The sequence below is a fragment of the Antechinus flavipes genome, chromosome 3 (genome assembly GCF_016432865.1).
Source record: "Antechinus flavipes isolate AdamAnt ecotype Samford, QLD, Australia chromosome 3, AdamAnt_v2, whole genome shotgun sequence".
NCBI lineage: Eukaryota > Metazoa > Chordata > Mammalia > Dasyuromorphia > Dasyuridae > Antechinus > Antechinus flavipes.
In genome coordinates, this window is record NC_067400.1 from 628,685,012 (window position 1) to 628,702,142 (window position 17,131).

At 34.8% G+C, this 17,131-nt stretch overlaps 1 pseudogene; it reads right to left on the minus strand.

Moving 5' to 3' along the window:
* The window catches only part of LOC127557652 (vomeronasal type-2 receptor 26-like), a 54,853-nt pseudogene extending 39,090 nt beyond the window's left edge, over positions 1-15,763 (minus strand).
* Between the last annotated feature and the right edge of the window lie 1,368 nt (positions 15,764-17,131).

Below are 17,131 nucleotides of genomic sequence, written 5' to 3' on the forward strand. Positions count from 1 at the left end.
CTTTATTCAGTGGGCACAAGCTGAGGCCCAAAGAATGTATTTTTATCCACTTAGCCTTAGCCAACTCAGAAGTGCTTCTCTCCAAGGGAATCCCTCAGATAATTGTCTGTTTGGGCATCAAAAATTTCTTTGATCATTTTAAGTGTAAACTTATCCTTTACCTTCATAGCATGGCTCGAAGTGTTTCCCTGAGTATCACTTGCCTCTTGAGTGGTTTTCAGGTCATCACTATCAGTCCCCATAACTCTAGGTGGGCAGAACTCAAAATCCAAGCCCCAAGGTGTACTGTCCCTTTCTGTTTCCTCTGCTGGTTCTTCCAGCTGCTGATAAATTTTATTTTGTTTGGTACTATGCATAACTCAAGGTACATTACTAATCATACAAAGACATGGCATTTGGGATATTGTTTAATTACAGCTCCTGCCTCTTTTAATGCTGTACTTTTTGCAATTGTCTTTTCTATTCCTGATATTATGTGTGTAGCCTTCATGATCTGGTCCAGTGCCTACTTAGTGTTTCTCCTGCATAGACACCATCAGCAAGTACAACATATTCACAGTTATCATCTTTCTCCCAGAACTTTTCCTGAGAAAAGAGCCACCCAGGCTATTCTTCTACTCATGAGCACATATGTATTCTTTTATTCCATTAATTCTAGTTTGTCATTTTACCTCTTTAAGATAGACCAATATCAGCATTGGCTTGGGGCTATGTGTGACTTCCTAGCCGCATGGTTCCCAGCCATCAGCCCTTTTGTGCTGATCTACTGTGACTCCCAACTCCTCAAATATTGGTACACTCTGTGGCATAGGCAACATTGCTGTCTCCTATCCCATGCTGTCCTGAACCAAATCTCCATCAGCACTCTGCCCTAACACTATGAGAAACAAATATCTTTTAGAAACAGATAGGAGAGGGGCAAGAATATTAGAATCCAATTATTTTAGGACCTACAACTAGGAAGGACTTCTACAATCATGTATGTATGTAAATCTTTTTATCTTCTAGAACAGAGAATCATATTCCAGATATTGTGTGACATAATTTACAAGTGACATTTTTTTAAAACTAATATCTGGTGATTTCAAATCTACTTTCTTTCCATTAGACCAGTAACTGATCTAAAGTCAAATAAAAATAGAAATAGAGGACACTAAGCTATACCTAAGGGTTCTTGCTTAATGTTAACATTATCAGTGATTTATTGCATACCCATTAATTTTGTTAACTACTTCAAATTACATTTTAATACTGTTCAAATCACACTCAGAAGTATTTGATACCTATGCATTAGACCCTACTAGTTTTTATGTTGTGTGGAGAATATCTTGCTTTTTTTTTTCTCCTCACCTTGAATTCTGCTACTTGTAAAGGCCTCCAAATAGTTGTGAAGAAAAATGGTGTAGAAAACAAGTTCCTGATGTTAGATATAGGGATATTTAGGAATCCTGCCTCTGTAATTTAGGAGCACCATAACATTTGTAACATCTTAAACTTTCTTGAATTTGTTTTCTTATATGTAGAATTGTTATAAGAAGACTTGTAAAGTCTTTACAAGGTTATTTTTGAAGTTAAAAGGGCTTTATACATAAAAAATATTAAATATTTATTTAGTAACAATAACTTTAGTTTGCTGTTACATCATAATTTTTTTTTGGACTCACTCTCTAGTCTATTACAATTTTAACCACATGCCATTGATAAGCAAGTATCACGTTCCCTTCTTTCTGAAATATTTATGATAAATATCTATTTTGAAAACATCAAAATTAAGATTAGCAGTGATTATTCTATATTGATATATTGTTGATTTTATTTTCTATTAATTTTATAACTGGATCTTCATCCACTGGGCTTAAGTTAATTTTAGGAAGGTCTGCATCCATCTGGATTAAGTGGAATTCAGAAATCCAGACGAGCTAAGAAAAAAAATAGTTAAAATTAAAATAAAAATAGCTATCTGCCATTCCAGTATGTCCTAAGATACCTCACAAATATCTATTTTGTTAGCCTCACAAAATTACTATGTCAAAAAGATATGTTATTTGTTCTTTCCTTTTTCTGTATAATAAAAGGAGTTTTTATCTCTTCCAAGAAGACAGCAACTGTGTTGGTTGCAATTCCCAAGTTGATTATCTCAAGTCTTAAGATTTGCTGAGCCTTGTTTTCATTCAGTGAAGTACAGAACCAAATCCAATTTTATAAAAACAGGAGTTAGTGGAGTGGAAATAGGAGTGTAGTATCTGATCCAGCGGGGATATATATCCCGGGTATCATTGCTAACCAATGTCTGCTTGCAAGCAGAAAAAGTGACAGGTCAGGAATGTAGGTGGAATAAAAAACAACATATGCTTGAATCAGAACCTTGATGATAGGGCAAATAATTAAATACCCACAAGTTTGATAGCTGTGGGAATAGTTAGAATGACCTGTTAGGGCCCTTTAAAACCATGACTTATTGACAGTTTTCAGATAAGATATGAGTTGCTTAAAATGTACAATTGTTCACATAGATGATCCAGTTTTCCAGCTATACAACCTTTGATTCTAACAATGCTTTTTGCAACAACTCCCATAATTTCATAATTGCATTAATTTGGATACAGATCAAACTACTTAGAGGACTCAAAATGAACTAATTCTGAAAAAAGATTTACACGTCAGCATGAAAGCTTAAACAGAAACATCTTGAAACAAACAAAACAACAACAAAAGAAGCAAAATAGTTATCACCAATGTTAACTAAAATCAAGTCTCCTTGTATCCTAGTAACCCATTATCAATATTCATGATTTTAAGTCTCAGATGTTGCATGTAATTATCTGGTTCCTCGTTATCTTTTCTTGGATAATAGGCTTTATTTCAGAACATCTCAAAAAAGTGGCTTTGCTTCTTTGCTTCTAAATCTAAAAGCACTCGGCATAATCTAATGCATTCACTTGATTTTGGCTTTTCAATTTTGAAACTTCAAAGAATTTTAGTTTATATATCATTTGTTGTTTCTATCATTACCTAAATCCTGTATCTATCGCATCTTTTGTTTTAACTTATGAATTATTTTCTATTTCTTAGCAATCACCAGATAGTTTTAGTAATCCTCTGCTTGCCATTGATTGAATTTCCAATGCAATATGAATAATATTGGAAACAGTGGGCATCCTTGTTTCACATTACTAGGAAGGTTTCTAGTTTATGCCCATTACAAATGATGCTTCCTTATGGTTCTGGATAAACACGATTTTCATCAATTTAAGAAAAAATCTGTTTATGCTGTTATTTTCAAATTTTTAAATAGAAATGAGTATTGTTCTTTATCAAAAACTTTTTCTGCATGTATTTTTCTGCATCTCCTAAGATCAATTATTTTCCTTGTTTTCCTTATGTTGAATTATCATTGTATCTCTGGTATAAATCACTAGGTCAGAAGGTACAATTTTCATCATCTGTATTCATTAATGAAATTGATCTACAATGTTCTTTTTCTGTTTTTAATTTTCCTGATTATGTATCACTGTCATATTTCTTTCATAAAAAAGTTTGATAGAAACCCTTCTTTGCCTATTTATTCTAAATAATTTACTTAATATTGTAATTAGTTGATCTTTAAATGTTTGATGTAATTTACTTGCAAATTTATCTGATCCTTGAGCTTTTTTCTTAGGAAACTCATTTGTAGCCTGTTCTTCTAAAGCCATCAGACATGTACTTTAAAAATGGGGAAATAATCTTACTTTCTTTACCATTATCAAAAACAGTTTGTGTAAAGTCCTTGATGCTAAACTAATAAATCCTTAACCCAATTCTGAGATGTTATTATGAAAATATACTCAAAGCATGAACTTCTATGATAGATATTTATCATTCTAGAAATAGATACATAATTAGAGAGAGATTTTTGAGAAAAAATAGTCTAATTCTACAGCTTTTCTCAAAATTTACCATTCCATTTAATTGCAGAACTTTAATATTACACCTTTCTTATTACTTTTTCTAATCATTTTCCCCTTAGAAAGATGTAATCACCAAATTATAATTTATGTATGTTAAAATTGTAAGATGGTCATACTTATATTCTATTATAGTAACTCAGAGATATTTCAGTATCACTATAGTATTTGATAGATTTAGTTTTGTACTTACAAAACATCTTGTTTATAGAAATTTTCTATAAAAAGTAAAAGAGGAACATAGTTATAACAATGTCATATCAATATACCATAACAAGGGGGAAAAAAAAAAACTTTCTCTCTTAGAAGAAAAAGTTCCCTTAGCTTTGTTCTAGGCATGAGTAATATCTGACAGCCAATCATATAGTCACAAAGCGTTAAAGGCAAAACTTTAGAGTACCTACAGGAGGGGAAATTTTCCTTTATAGCAAGAAAATGATAAAATATGGAAAGACAGTCAGGAGGATCCTACTAAGACAAGTCTAAGATCATCCCTAAAACCTTTTCCAGGTACAATTTTTTAGCACTTCCTAAACTACAGGACATGATACTTTCTACTGTTGGCTTCATGACAATCCATATAATTATCCCCATAATCAAAGATCAATAGAATAATGAATTACAGTACCAGGAATTTTTATTTTATTTTATTATTTTATTCTCTTTTTTGTTTAATAATTATAAGTTTTTATTGACAGAATCCATGTCCATGTAATTTTTTACAACATTATCCCTTACACTCACTTCTGTTCTGACTTTTCCCCTCCCTCCCTCCACTCCCCTCCCAGATGGCAAGCAGTCCTATACATGTTAAATATGTCACAGTATATCCTAGATACAATATATGTGTTCAGAACCAAACAGTTCTCTTGTTGCACAGGAAGAATTGGATTCAGAAGGTAAAAATAACTTAGGAAGAAAAACAAAAATGCAAACAGTTTACATTCATTTCCCAGAATCATCTTTCTTTGGATGTAGCTTCATCTGTCCATCACTGATCAATTGAAACTGAGTTAGATCTTCTCTTTGTTGAAGAAATCCACTTCCATCAGAATACATCCTCATACAGTATCATTGTTGAAGTAGGAATATTTATTTTAAACAGCAAAATTGCACTAATCTCCATTTAGGGCTTGAATATCTTTCCTGATGTATCCCTCACTGTTAACATTTCTTTTATCCTGTACTTATAAATTAAAATGACCCATTTTGAGAATACCTGATAGTTGACTTTTCATTAAGATGTAAAAGCCACATTTTAAAATCAACTTATATATTTTATAATAGTCAATATTTTCTTTCTTTTCTTTTTAAAAATAGTTTTCAACCTTTACTTTAATGAGATTGTGATTTTTCCATTTATTTTCAGTCCTCTCACAATAATGAATGTCCTCCTCTGGATGTCTTTTAGCTTGCGAATCTCATTTTTTCCAGAAAGTACTCAGGATATATGGATACTCCAAATAATATATATGGATACTCCAAATAGACCAAAGGTGGTCTATTCAGGACAGTGAAATATGGGAAACAACTATGTCAAACCAGACAATGAGTCTATTAGATTTTGGTTGCCCTGCTATATTTCTCAACTGTATTTCCTTAAAGCACAAATTAAAACATATTAAATAATTATCTTTTACATTTGTATTTCTTAGTAATTCAAACTTAATCATGTTCTTGTCTAGCTAATATTTCATTTCCAGAATTGGTATTGTGGTTGTTGTTAAATTAGGACCATTTCTAGCAGAATAATTCAGAGTTCTTATAATTTCTAGGGTCTGGATGACCTGAGTTTGCATATGATCTCAAACACTAGCTGATGACCTTGGACAAATAACTAAATCTCACTTTGGTTTAGTTTTCTTATTTCTAAAACAGATATTAAAATAGCACCTGCCTCCCAGTGTTATTATGAGGACCAAATAAGAAAATGAATCTAAAGTGCTCAGTTCAGTGTTTGACATGTTATACACAGGTAAATTATCATCATTTTTAATGCTAATATTGTCATACTTGAACACTTAACTGGTTTTAAAAAAAAAATAAAAGTGACAAAGAACATTGGTGAGCATATATGTTTCTGTTTTATACCACATGAGATTAATGATCAGAGGTCATCAAAAAAGATGATTTGTGACATTTAATGACAATTTTAAAATGGGTATGAGAAACATTTATGGCAGTGGTTGGCTCTGGAATTATAAAAATCTAATGAACAATTGATCAGAATAAAATCTATTCTCAATATATTTCAATAAATTGCCATAGTAACAATGCTATTTAATGTGAACTTGTTTCTTGTAAAAGTCTATGTATATCCTTCAGTGATCAAGGATTTTCTTCACAGGTAGAGACTATTCTTAAAAATAATTCAGCATAGGTGGGGAAAATAGCAATATGGATTAACAAAGACTGATATTTTCTACATTGTCTTTTTGATAAACAAAAATTGAGATTTTCTACATTTTATATTTTTCCTTCTTCAGGTAACTTGAAAATTGACCTCACCACTCCTTTAAAATGTGTTAGGTGTTGCACTTTCTCCATAAACATGTACATTATTGAAACACAGAGCTAAAGAGCTGGAGAGTTTACAATTATAGCCATTTAGATAGAGCCTTGCCAAAATAAATCCCCAGTATAATATAACTGGTAATTGATCATCTAGCTGCTGCTGCTTGAAGGATGCCAACATCCAGGAAATAATTTTGGAATTAAGTAACTCTTCCTGGTAGTGTATTCCAAACTTTTGAACAATCCTACCACCACTATCATCATCATCATCATCATTATCATTACACTGAGCCTTCCTTCTGGGACTAAACAGAATGTCTGTTTTCCTTTAATGTGATAAATTCATAAGTAATTATAACCAGGTTATATGCCCAATTTCTATCTGTTCTGCTCAAATTTACAATTTCAGATTTCATCAAGCAATTCTCACATGATAGACTATAGTCATCTCCATTTTTTTCAAAATTTCCTATCACTCATTCATTGCCTTATTTTTTTTCTTATAATGTTACTTTGCTTCTTTGACCTTTTCATAATTGAGGCAAAATTCAGGTTCCTAGAAACATTTTTGTACCGAAAAACCATGTTTTTTTTTTTTTTTTTTTTATGCTCTCTGTAAATAGATAGGGGATAGGAATGGGAATTAGAAAAGGAGCTAAAATTTTCTCAGCACTTCCATTACTCTAGGGCTTTTGCTGAAAAATGTTTTGTGTAGAACTGATAACTCACTCTTCACTTTGCTCTCCAGAGGAATATTGAAATACCAAGCTTGTTCCAGTATCTCCACTTCCAGATCCTCAGAAATTTTAATTCTGAAAAAGTTACTGACCTTTATATAAATTCCTTTGTTTATGACCAAGTCTCTCAAATGATAACTTTAAATGATTCAAGGAAATGGATAGCTACTGTTCACACTCGATTCAGTCAGAATCATTTGCACAGTGTTACTTAATAACGGTGATCACTTTTATGTGGAAAGAATAATCAATGATGATACTGTTACACTCTGCACATACAGAGACACATGAATGAGTGCATACACAGACACATGAAAAGGGGTTTTAGTATTTGTTGTTGTGAAGATATTCACTGGAGTATTTAACAAAGTTTAGACCTCAGATTTTTTTATGACTTATGAAATCTTTATTATCCTTTTAAAATACTTTATACTTAATTAAAGAGACTTGGGAAAATCATCATTGGTAATAAATACTGATAATTAACATTTTCTCCTTCCCAGAAGATTTAAAATTTCAGTACTGGGAGAAAATACAGCACCACCTCCTGTTGTTATTCCTCTGTCATTCAGTCTTATCCAAATATATGTGACTCCATGGAATGTAGCACACCAGGCCATTCTATCCAGTGCTATTTCTTGAAGTTATTCCAAATCTATGATTATTTTCCCCCATAATTTCATCATATATCTCATCCTCTGCAATAACTCTTTGCTTTTGTCTTTAATCTTTCACAACATCAAAGTCTTTTCCAGTAAGTCTCTTCTTAGTTTGTGCCTGAAGAACTGAGGCATTATTATTATTTGATCTTTCAATTGAATACACTGTATTGCTTTTTGTAAATGTTTAATTAATTCAATCATTTTTGCTAATGCAGGAACTTTCAAAAATCTATAATGCCAGAATTTGAAAGTGTTGATTCTATAGAATTCAGCTTTCCTGCTATTCCTATTCTCATAGCCATATATTGTTAATAGGAAAAAAATAGCTTTACCTGTACGAATTTTTGTTGACAAAGTGATGTCTCTGATTTTAATATGCTTTCTAGACTTGCCATGGCTTTTCTTCCAAGGAGCAAGTGTCTTAATTTCATGGTTGCAGTCACTATCTGCAGTGATCTTTGAAGTTAAGAAAATAAAAAGCCACAATTTCCATTCATTTTCCCTCTGTTGACAACAGAGTAATGAAATCAGTGTCCAAGATCTTGTTTTTCTTTAATTTTCACCTTGAAGCCAATTGTTTCATTCTAAGCAAGAGACTTTTTCATTCTTCTTCATTTTTCCCCTAAGAAAGTTGTTGTCCACATATCTGAGATTATTTGTACTTCTCCTGGAAAACTTAATTTCAGTTTTTCTTTCATCCAGCCTTCTGTTTCTCATGATGTACCTTGCATATAAATTAAATAAATAAGTTGATAACATACAGTCTTCTCATATTTTTTTTTCAATTTTCAACAAATCAGTTGTTGTATGCTTAGTTCTAATTGTTGCATCTTGGCTCATACACAATTTGCTTGGGAGACAAGTAAGATGATCCGTTTTCCCATTTCTTTGGTCACTTGCCACATTTGTGGTAAATCAAAAGGTCAACATGTAGTCAATGTAGCAGACAGATTTTTTTTTCATCATTCTTATTTATTTATTTTTTATTTTAAATTTTTATTTAATAATTACTTTATATTGACAGAATCCATGCCAGGGTAATTTTTTTACAACATTATCCCTTGCACTCATTTCTGTTCCGATTTTTCCCCTCCCTCCCTCCACCCCCTCCCCTAGATGGCAAGCAGTCCTATATATGTTAGATATGTTGCAATATATCCTAGATACAATATATGTTTGCAGAACCAAACAGTTCTCTTGTTGCACAGGGAGAATTGGATTCAGAAGATATAAATAACCCGGGAAGAAAAACAAAAATGCAGATAGTTCACATTCATTTCCCAGTGTTCTTTCTTTGGGTGTAGCTGCTTCTGTCTGTCATTTATCAATTGAAACTCAGGTCTCTTTGTCAAAGAAATCCACTTCCATCAAAATATGTCCTCATACAATATCGTTGTCGAAGTGTATAATGATCTCCTGGTTCTGCTCATTTCACTTAGCATCAGTTCATGTAAGTCTCACCAGTCCTCTCTGTATTCATCCTGCTGGTCATTTCTTACAGAACAATAATATTCCATAACATTCATATACCACAATTTACCCAGCCATTCTCCAATTGATGGGCATCCATTCATTTTCCAGTTTCTAGCCACTACAAACAGGACTGCTACAAATATTTTGGCACATACAGGTCCCTTTCCCTTCTTTAGTATTTCTTTGGGATATAAGCCCAATAGAAACACTGCTGGATCAAAGGGTATGCACAATTTGATAATTTTTTGGGCATAATTCCAGATTGCTCTCCAGAATGGTTGGATTCGTTCACAACTCCACCAACAATGCATTAGTGTCCCAGTTTTCCCGCATCCCCTCCAACATTCATCATTATTTTTTCCTGTCATCTTAGCCAATCTGACAGGTGTGTAGTGGTATCTCAGAGTTGTCTTAATTTTCATTTCTCTGATCAATAATGATTTGGAACACTCTTTCATATGAGTGGTAATAGTTTCAATTTCATCCTCTGAAAATTCAGATAGATTTTTTTTTCACTAAATCTCCCTTGCATTCTGAAAAATCCAATAAATGTTGGCCTTTTGATCTCTAGTTCTTCTGCTTCTTTGAAAACCAGCCTGTTGTTTGGGTAACACGGGTTTCACATATTGTTGAAGCCTAGGTTAAAAATCATAAATATGAGCTTATTGGCTTGTGAAATAGTGCAATTGTTCAAGAATTTAAAAATTCCTTGCGATTTTCCTTCTTTAAAATGGGCACGTAGACTAATCTTTCAATTCACTGGCCACTGTTGGGCTTTTCAAATTGACTGGCATATTGAATGCAACATTTTAAAAACATATTTTAGAGTTTTAAAAAGCACTGGCAGAATTCTATTATTTCCACTAGCATTATTATTAGCAATACTTCCTAAGCCACACTTGATTTTATTCTCCAAGGTGTTTGATTCATGGTTATTGGCAATGTGAAGACCTTGGTTGTATTATTCTTCTGTGTTTTCTTCCCAGCTGTTCAGATTATGTTCTGCTTCTGTTAAACTCTTATCATTATTACATGAAAGTTTCCCTTAATATCTATTTTTCCAACACCTCTCTTATATTTCCCATTCTATTATTTTCGTCTATTTATTTATATTGACTAATTATGAAAACCTCAACTATTTCTTCTGACCCTAAAAGCAAGATCTCTTCTGCAATAGGGAAGAAATACAACTTGTAGGATTTTTAATTATCTGGGACTTTTTGCAAGAAAAGTAATCCAAGCTTTGTTGAAATGACTGGTATACTCACATGGACACCGAATGTTTGCAGCAGCCCTTTTTGTAGTGGCAAGAAATTGGAAACTGAGGGGATGCAGTGTGGGAAAACTGGAACACAAAGTTTTACAAAGGTTAATGTTGAAAAATTATCCATGCACATGTTTTTGAAATAAAAAGCTTTAATGAAAAACTAAATATTCATTGTTTTTAAAAAAAAGGAACAAGATTTGGCAAACATTGAACATTGCCACAAAAAAGTCAAATTGATTATATTACTAAGAGGAAATAGCTAGTTGTTAATGTGGACTTGCTGCATCAACCATTTGTTTCTAGGCAAATCATCAAATAAAAGAAAAATTAAAGTAAAAAAAAACAGAATTGGGGGTTTTTGCAGAACAATCAGATTGTGTATGTTGCTAATACAAACTAAGCATTGGTAACTCATGAATAATGCTGCTTCAAAAGCCTTTGGATACTTCTTTGTGTACCTCCTTACTCCAGTGACATTAGAAGCTATGATCTTAGATTCCAGATGAAAGCCCAGGGAGGAAAGTCTGGATACTATTTTGATTGAGTCCCCTATCCAGAAGGACAGGTAAGTCTGTGAGGACACTTCTATTCCTCCTCATCAAACATGGATCTAGAATAGCAAAAGAAAGCTGAATAATTCTTCCTGGTTACAATCAGACAATGGAAAATTTCAGCTGAAAAATGAAAGTGACTAATTTAGCCCTTACTGAATTTTCCTACTTGCCTATTATTATTCTTACCCAATTTCTGGGTCACTGGGACTTCTCCACTGAACTGCACAATCACATCAGTCAAACTACTGAGTGTAGGGCCTCGTGTCTAGAGCCTCATGTTTAGGTGCTAAAATGTAGTGTGCTTTCTAGAGCCCCCAAATTGTGGTCCCAAAATATGCTATCCAAACAAGCTCACTGGAGAATCTTGGGACCAGCCTAAGTCTTTGGAGGAGTGAAGGAGGCAGGAGACTTAGCAGGATGGTCAAAGATGGAGTTCCTTTATTTCAAGTCCTCTCAGCTCTTCAATACCTTAGTATGATTACATCATCACAGCACACAAAGCATATGCCAACTAGAGAACCTTTACATCATCACATCATACTGAGGTAGTGCTAACTATAAGCACCCTGCTATTGATATGGAAATGCCTCTTTTTCCTGTGAGTATACCTTGCTTCAAGTAGAACACAGGTGGCCTGCCCTTCTTGACTTCTCAGGAAGGCTGAGAGCCCTTAGGGAAGATGGGGAGCCAAACCAGACATTTTCAGCAGTTCCCACTGGGCTGAAGAGTTTTATATCGTACCCAGAGTTCCCCCACTATCTACCGCCCTCTACAGAACAAAATGTCCAGAGTTTCAGGAAAGTGTGGAAGAAAGGTCAAATAAATTGAATGTCCACAGTGATCCATATTATTGAGAGTTTATGGATTCAAGGTCCATTAAATTAGCATTTTCTTGCCCAGTTTTTCTGTAGCTCAATTGTTCAGTGATAGATTGCTGGAAGAAATACTTATTTACAATGATCTCTTACATTTAGGTAGGGCTTAAGTGTTTTCAACAATTCTATCCTATCAAGAGAGCAAGGGCAAAATAAAAATACACACACATACATACATACATACATATATACAACAAAAGAGTAAATAAAGTGACCATCCAAGTCAGATAGATATTAAAGACTGCTGGGATTCCAGCCAGGGCATAAGACTGTAATCTATCATATTTTCCAATTTATCTCCAGATTCTTTCCTGGATGTTTATTCATATGCTACATGATGCATGCCAAGAAGGCACCAATATATCTACCCTGATCTCATCTGTCCCTCATGAAATTCCTTGTCTTTCTGCTTGACAGTGTCTTCTTTTGAGCCTAAAATTCAATTCTTTGAACATAAGAATCTGATTTGTGGGAAGATGCATATAGTTTAAGCTGACAAAGTGAATAAATAGGAAGAAATTTGGGGAATTACTGCGAATGTGAGGGGAAAATAAGGAAAAAAAATGCATAATGATGAACCACTCTGACCTAGAACAAGGCCTCAAGGAAAATATGAAGAAAATTATTGCAATAGTCACTGATCAGTAAAGGAACCATGTTAAGTGCAATAGAATCATATTTGGTTGAGAAGAACCTGCAAAGAACAGAGAACACCAAGGTAAGGAAATGAACACTTAGAGAGATGAGGATGGCCCAAATCCAGGAAATGAAGTCATCAATAAACCTCCTTTTTTGACTTTGACATGCTACTTTCATATTTATTCTTTTTATTACTTTTTATTATTGTCCTTACTACTAAGAATAACATCTCATATTTAAAAAGCACTTTGTGAATATTATTTGTAAAAAAGATTTGCATTTATATGGTTATGTAGTTCCTTCATTGCCTTCTAATTTTTCCTGAGCTAATGGGAGTCTTGGCCATGGTAAGCGTCACTGTGGCTTTTCTAGCCAGAAATCTCCCTGCTATTTTCAAGGAAGCCAAGTTCTTCACTTTCAGCAAGCTGGCATTCTGCAGTGTCTAGTCTCCTCCTCCATGTACTTGAGCACCAAGGGGAAGATAATGGTGGCCATGGAGATCTCCATCTTTAGCTCCAGCCCTGGCTTGTTAGGCTGCATCTTCATCCCCAAATGCTATGTGATCCTTCTGCAGCTCCACAGGAACACCAGGAAAACTTTTCTTTGTTTTTTTATTGTTATTATAGCTTTTTATTTACAAGATATATGCATGGGTAATTTTTCAGCATTGACAATTGCAAAATCTTTTGTTCTGACTTTTCCCCCCTTCCCCCAGATGGCAGGTTGACCGATACATGTTAAATATGTTAAAGTATAAGTTAAATACAATATATGTATACATGTCCAAACAGTTATTTTGCTATACAAAAAGAATTGGACTTTGAAATAGTGTCCAATTAGCCTTTAAAGGAAATAACAATGCAAGTGGACAAAAATGAGGGATTGGGAATTCTATGTAATGGTTCCTAGTCATCTCCCAAAGTTCTTTCACTGCGTGTAGCTGGTTCAGTTCATTATAGCTCTATTGGAACTGATTTGGTTCATCTCATTGTTGAAGAGGGCCACATCCATGAGAATTGATCATCATATAGTATTGTTGTTGAAGTACATAATGATCTTCTGGTCTTGCTCATTTCACTTAGCATCAGTTCATGTAAGTCTCTCCAGGCCCTATTGAAATCATCCTGCTGGTCATTTCATACAGAAAGATAAAATACATAATATTCATATATCACAATTTATTTAGCCATTCTCCAATTGATGGATATCTACTCAGTTTCCAGTTTCTGGCCACTACAAAGAGGGCTGCCACAAAGATTCTTGCACATACAGGTCCCTTTCCCTTTTAAAAAATCTCTTTGGGATATATGCCCAGTAGTAACATTGCTGGATCAAAGGGTATGTACAATTTGATAACTTTTTGAGCATAGTTCCAAATTACTCTCCAGAATGGCTGGATATATTCACAATTTCACCAACAATGTATCAGTGTCCCAGTTTTCCCACATGCCCTCGAACATCCCTCATTATCTTTCCCTGTCATTCTAGCCAATCTGTCAGGTATGTAGTGGTATCTCAGAATTGTCTTAATTTGCATTTCTCTGATTAATAATGACTTGGAGCACTTTTTCATATAGCTAGAAATAGTTTCAATTTCTTCGTCTGAGAATAGACCAGGAAAATTTTAAAAAAATAACTCTAGTTCCTAAATCAAGATTTATTCTGATATTTACATACAACTTAACACCTACTATATCTACATTATATATTAGTTTGTCTAAAATGAACTCTGGGAGCATGTTAATAACATTCACTTATTGTCTTTGAAGTAAGAGGTGAAGGATTATGGCATTGCTAATTTATGATACTAGATTTAAAGGTCTCTCAGCACTTCCATTGTAAACTTCATTTTGAGTTAATTTCCACAAGCTTTTGACAAGTTATTTGGAAGAAAGACCCAGCACCACCTGTGGAAACAGCAACAAAAATGTACATTCCCCCAAAGGACATTCCCCAGGTGATGAGCTTGGGTGACTGGGAAGATAGTGATGACACTGACAATAATAGGAAAATTCAGAGGGAAAATTGGGAGTAGAGAGGGAGATGATAATGAGTTCGATTTAGATTATGTAGAGTTTAATCAAATTATACTAAGTATATAAAAGTAAAATGGATGAAGGCCCAGGTCATAGATCTTGTTAAATATGCAAGGCTTTTGGGAATGACTTCAATGAATAACTAGCAAAGGAGAATGGAAATAAGCAAACAGACAGAAAGAAATCTATGTTTTCACAGTTTAATGGCCATTTAGAGAAGAGAGAGTATTAAGGAAAAGGGGTGATGCACAGTGCCTGGCACAATGTAGATACTTAACAAATGTTGATTGATTGATTGATTGACAGTGTCAAAAGCTGCAAAGAAGTCAAAGATGAGAACTGAGAAAATGTCATTAAATTTGACCACCAGGTGATCATGGGTAACTTCTAAAAAAATTCATTTGAATAATGTCAAACATCAGACTGGAAAGAGTTAAAAGTACAAATATTGTGTCTAGACTTGCTCTCTGAAGGATCTTGATACCAGCCTCAGTCTTTGGTCTTAGAAAAGGAATAAGAGGTGGGGCTCACAGTGATGGTCAAACAAGGAGTCTTTTTATTCCAAATTCTCTCAGCCTTATATACCCTAATACTTTTATACAACCATAGCACACTGGGCATGTGCTAACTATATACTGCTCATGCAGGAGTATATAAACAACTTGCTATTCCACTACACACCTGTCAGATTGGCTAAGATAACAGGAAAAAATAATGATGAATGTTGGAGGGAATGTGGGAAAACTGGGACATTGATGCATTATTGGTGGAGTTGTGAACAAATCCAACCATTCTGGAGAGCAATCTGGAATTATGCCCAAAAAGTTATCAAACTCTGCATACTCTTTGATCCAGCAGTGCTACTACTGGGCTTATATCCTAAAGAAATACTAAAGAAGGGAAAGGGACCAGTATGTGCCAAAATGTTTGTGGCAGTCTATAAGAATCCCTCTACTCACCAAGAGGGTCTCAATTGGATTCTTACCATTCCAGGTCTTCGGACGTCTCTGGCACAATTCTCCTCCAGCTGTGGTCTTTCTCACAAAATACCTGGGCCATACCAGTTTGTTTTACACAGTAAATGTTTATTATCTGCTCTACATTTTTTCTCTGTGACTCCCCTCTGTAACTCCTCTAAAACTCCTCTGAAACTCCTGCTTCCCTCTGGTGCAGTTACAATACTTTTATAGACCCCTTTCACATCCTGTCCAGCCTAGATTTCCTTTATCCTTTGTCCTGCCACGTTGCAGATTATTCTGAGCTAGTTATCAATCTTTTAAATAAACATCCTGTCCTTCCAGCCATTTTTCTGCCACATACACACTTTACTGCCACATACCCAGCAGTGGCTCTGTTTGTAGTGGCTAGAAGCCGGAAAATGAATGGATGCCCATCAATTGGAGAATGGTTGGGTAAATTGTGGTATATGAATGTTATGGAATATTATTGTTCTGTAAGAAATGACCATCAGGATGAATACAGGGAGGACTGGCAAGACTTACATGAACTGATGCTAAGTGAAATGAGCAGAACCAGGAGAGCATTATATACTTCAACAATGATACTATATGAGGATGTATTCTGATGGAAGTGGATTTCTTCGACAAAGAGAAGATCTAATTCAGTTCCAGTTGATCAATGATAGACAGAAGTGGTTACACCTAAAGAAAGAACACTGGGAAATGAGTGTAAACTGTTTGCATTTTTGTTTTTCTTCCCAGGTTATTTTTACTTTCTGAATCCGATTTTTTCTGTGCAACAAGAGAACTGTTCGGTACTACACATACATATTGTATCTAGGATATACTATAACATATTTAACATGTATAAGATTGCTTGCCATCCAGGGGAGGGAGGAAAGGGAAAAGTCAGAATAGAAGTGAGTGCAAGGGATAATGTTGTTTAAAAATATTACCCAGGCATATGTTCTGTCAATAAAAAGTTACAATTACTTCCGGTTAAGATGGCGGAGAGGAGGCTCACAGTTGCATAAGCTCCGCGCTTTCTCTCACTATCCACTTCATTACAAGCCTCTGAATCAATGCTTGACTGAAAAAAACCCACATATAGTTACCAAGAGAAGCCATCCTTGAGATCCGCCAAGAAAGGTCTGTCTTTACTGGAGGGCTGGGGCGGTTTTAGATCGGGCGCAGGCTGAGGGCAGCGGCAGTGAGAGCACGGGAGCAGACTGGAGAGGGGGTGGGGAGTGATCGTAGCCGTCTCTGCAGGGAGAGCTTCGCTACAGGTTTGGAACCTGCAGCAAATCAGCAGCCCAGCAGAGAAGCTAAAAACACCGGGGCTGAAGAACACAACCGCAAACAGCTGGAGTCTCTCAGGACCTGGCCGCCCCCCCCTTCCCCCCCCCTCAGTGACTCAGCACGCTCTGGGATCTCAGAGCGCAGGCGCAGCACAGTCCTGCTAGTGCCT